The sequence below is a fragment of the Carassius gibelio genome, chromosome B10 (genome assembly GCF_023724105.1).
Source record: "Carassius gibelio isolate Cgi1373 ecotype wild population from Czech Republic chromosome B10, carGib1.2-hapl.c, whole genome shotgun sequence".
In the NCBI taxonomy this organism is placed as follows: Eukaryota; Metazoa; Chordata; class Actinopteri; order Cypriniformes; family Cyprinidae; genus Carassius; species Carassius gibelio.
The window spans coordinates 19,546,071-19,550,646 of record NC_068405.1 but is presented as its reverse complement, the minus strand read 5'-3'; positions in this window follow the sequence as shown (position 1 = coordinate 19,550,646).

The window sequence follows — 4,576 nt, the reverse complement described above, 5'->3', positions numbered from 1 at the left end:
ATTTACTGAAATCTATGAAATATGAGCATGTATTTTCTCGCTAGGTTTGTTCCAAGGTTTCCATTTGATGTTAATCTACTCTTTAAAAGCTCATTTCGACATCATAATTACTCTGCATATCTCCTGCGCTCCGTGTTATTTCTGTATCCACTGAAACGCGTTCCCGCTAATGACGGCAGATTTGAGATGCCCTGCTGGAACCTTCTTTCAGAGATCAAATATAATGGTCTGAAATGAGCGGGAACAGATGGACTCGGGTCTATTTTTGGAGGGTGATGCAAGAGGATCTGACGGGTGCTTAGAAGTTTACGTTGCAATCTTGGTTACTTTCCAGACCATTTTAGTGTCAGAATGAATTATTTATGTTTGTTGTGCTATGGTCTAATCATTAAGGAAGCAGATTTTTAGCAGATGCTTTTTAGCAAAGTAAAGTTCACTACCTATGCTGTTCTATCTATCTATCTATCTATCTATCTATATATATATATATATATATATATATATATATATATATATATGATACTGGAAACATGCAGTCATGACACTGAAAGCTGTGCAAAATGAAACTGTAATCAGAAAGTTTGACACCATTGCTTTCAGTGTCATGACTGCATGTTTCCAATGGATGGAGCTATGTGTTTACTGTCAATGTGGCTGTCGGTTAAAAGATTTAAATGTCATATTCAGTTTATCAGTTTTGGTTGAAGTGTTTAGTTTCCTTGGAACATGTTATAGTTTGAGCTCTCCAGAAAACACTGATTCATTTCAGGTGAATGTGAAGGTTATGAGAGACCGGTTTCTTTTTTCAATGGCTTTTGCTTCTGTTTATTAGTCACCGTGCACAAGGGACCAGAAGTTATTGAGGTGAGACAGAAAGAATGGGGCTGGCTGATAGTCTGCTCTCAAACCTGCATTTTTTTGCGTAAGTACGACGTCTCATGCCTGTCAAGAACATGTGCTGCACCACGGCCCTGACAGAGAGCGTCTCATCTGAACGAATATTCACCAGATGTCTGACCCGTATTCTCTCAATCTCCTGCTGTGAAATGCTCTTAGTTAAAAACAAAAATGACCTAAATGACTAGAATTTAACATCTTAAAGGGACAGTTAGACCAGTATGTCTACATTTACTAACACTCATGTTGTTTCAAACCCATATGCTGTAATGGGGACAAAATCACCAAAAAGGACCATAAAAGTATCATGTGCTATAATCAGTCTTTCGCTAAGTCATACTATAGTTTTGTGAGGAACAGATTGAGGAGTGAAGTTATTTTTCACTAATGACTTACCTTTTCCTCCACTGAAGCTTGCATTCACATTAAGTTATTTAGCAGACACTTTTATCTAAAGCAACTGAGTAACATCAACAACAAGTAATTTATCATGAGATTCATCGGTTCTTCCAAGAAAGTCTCAAGAAAGACAGATAAAGATTTTTAAACATATTTTATTTAGTTAACAAAAAAATCAGGCTTATTTATTAGATTAAAAAAAAAATTATGGAAGGTGGCAGTTTAAAGATTCTTAAAAAAAAAAAAATGGAATTGAACAGGGTTTCTAAGGCCATAAAGTTAGAAATTGGAGCAGAAAGTCTTAAATTCATATAAAGTCATGGCATTAAATGTTCCAATATGAATATCAAAAGATCACAAGTGAAGAAAGATTTACTTGAGTTATTATTATTATTATTATTATTATTTTCTAATCTTGAAACAAGAACAAATATCTCTGAATGGGGTATGAAAATTAATTTTCCCTTTTAAGTTCTAATTTGTTCTTGTTTTCATTGTAAGCTCACTATATTTTGATCAATGTCATATAAAAAAAGATATCTTATGTCATTTGGTTTCTAAAGTAAATAACGTTTGTGGTTTTAATAATTTTTAGACATTTGCGCTGGAAAGCCAGACAAAAATTACTGATGCTTATCTTCAAATTAATGTTGCATTTTACATTTTTGAGGCATTGCTAATAAAAATAAATAAAATCATTTACATTTAGAGACCATATTGAAATATCTATTCCTTAAGTTTTCTTTGCTTTGTCTTAAAATAATGTCAAAATATATTATGTTTTAGGGTGAATGATGCTTTAATACTGAGGTGAGCAATTTCTGGAGGCATAAAGTGAATGCGTTTCCACTGTCTTCATGCAGCCAGAGACTTTGATAAGCAGTTACACCTTTCAGCATCTGCTCATAGAACAGGTGCTCTCATCAGCGATGCGTGTAACATCAAAAGCTCTCCTGACGGAAATAGTAAAGTGTTACTTTAGTTTAACAAATCACTGTGGTGTATTATGCAGTGGTCTTCTCTTCCTCCTGATTGTGATGTCTGTTCTGCGGGTGAAGTTGTCCTGATCTTTCCCTTGTATTTCCCCCTCTAGTCCCTAACTGCAGACAAGAACTGACAGTAACCCTCCTTCCTACACGCTCTTTCCGCTGACCTTTCCTGTCTGCATTTCTCTGGTCCAGGCGAGAGTGATGAAGCCTCTCAATGCTCAGGCCAGTATGACTAAGACAGAACAAGATTACCTGTGACATGGGCAGGGGAACAGAGGCACTAGAGTGTTTGTTCAGTGACACGGGCGTGCTGCAGTGCATTGTAGGGCTGGAGTCGATGCATGTTCCAATGAACTGCCTCATTCGTCTCGATATGACCAGTCTGTGGTCTCTCTCTTTCTCTCTCTAATGGGTAGAAACAGCTGTGAAAAAGAGCAGCTCACACTAACATTAGCCATTATTTCATTACTCTGAATGTTGAAGTGTGCAGAGAGCTGAAGTACGTTAATGACGATAGCACCATGTCAACATGCATTGGATGTGGCATTTATTATAGATATTGCAGGCTTGATCATCCTGATGCATTACACACATTATTGTGTGAAATTCTGAAAGTGAACATGGGTTTTTATATTGATTGACTTTATTTCATGTTATATAGACTAGAATAATCCCACCAGCTTGTTGTTTCACAGTAGAAATGTTTTTGACACTTCTTTGGAAATTGGAAAATAGCTCTTGGATTTTGCAGAGATTCCTCTCTAGATAGTATAGAGTCGAGTCGGGTGTTTGACTGGTTGTGCTTTAAAGAGGGTCACTTCTCAGAAAGCTGTGCTTTAGTGTGTTAAAAGTTCCAGTAAAACTCTCCTCTCCCCTCTCTCCTACAAAAAGTTCATTTTTGAAGTACCATGTGTTGTCCGACTTTTGATTATTAAAAATTTATTGCAAATCAATTGGAATAAAAGCCCATCTGAGCAACAACCACGGTTTTTGTTTTTCATGTGCTGAAATCTAAGTTCATTAAATCACAATATTGTAACAGCAGTCTCTACAGACACCAAACACTTTGCGAGAAATTGGCTCATTCATAAAACAAGCAGAATTAATTTCTGTGTAAATCATTCATTAAACTGTTCCGACCGATTACTCTTAATTTTTTCAAAATGTTAGTTATACATTTTTTTACACCTATACCTTTGACCACTTGTAAACAGTGTGAAAAACATCAGAATGTTAATAACACTGAATTTTGCTAACATTTAAATTGCTCAAATCTGAGTTTCACAAAGTGTTGATGAATCTGGAGGAGACTTATCCGAATGGTCCATTTTTAATGCAAACTACTCAAATGTTTTTGGAGTAAGGCTCATTGTGTGTAGATTTGTTAACGAGAACTTCCTTTCAAAAAGTAAGTAAGGTCACAGCAATGACGTTTTTTTCTTTTTTTCATTTTTGTGTAAATTTGTAATTATTAGAAATATTTTTAATTATATTTTTTCATAATTGTTTTACATTTTTATTTAATTTTTTGCAACAAGCCGGAAATTATATAGCTATAATATAACTTCATAAAGTGATAAACACTTTTTTGTATATGATGTAAAACTGATTCATTAGATTCAGTAGATATTAACACATTCTTACTGATACATACAGTACAGACAAACCTGTATGTACAAGATCAGTGAATGTGTACAGGCATGTGAACTGGCCTGAAACACTCTCACTGACCTTTGGGTCATTGGTCATCTTTATTGTAGAGCCTTGCAAATGGTAACAACTTCTTAAAGGAGTGTCTAAATGTATCCCTTTTAAAGCATCACTAATACAGCCAACACAGCGTTTTAAACAATTTTATCACCTTAGAGAATATTTTGTTTGATAATATTTCAAGGCCTGTTATGAGCAATGCTCCTGTTATTATGCATAATCCATAATCCACTTCCATCTTTTTCATAGTTTTGTTCAATAAAACGATACTGATATTTAGCCTTTTCATTCACTGAATATCTGTCAGTTTCTCTATTGAAAGGCTACTTTTAGCATCTATATATAAATGAGTCTGATTAGTGTCTTGTAGTCATGACCCTTACCCAGTCTATTGAGGATTTAAAGATCAACCAGTCATTGAGATAAAACTCGAACTAGTTGGTTGAAAACATGAGATCCTTGAGACCTCATTCCTAGCATGGACAAAGCTCTCAGTCTAAGTTGCCTCACCTCTTGTGAAGAGATTGATCTTATATATTTCAGGGTCAACATCCAGCTTGTATCTTAAAAAGAAGCCATCG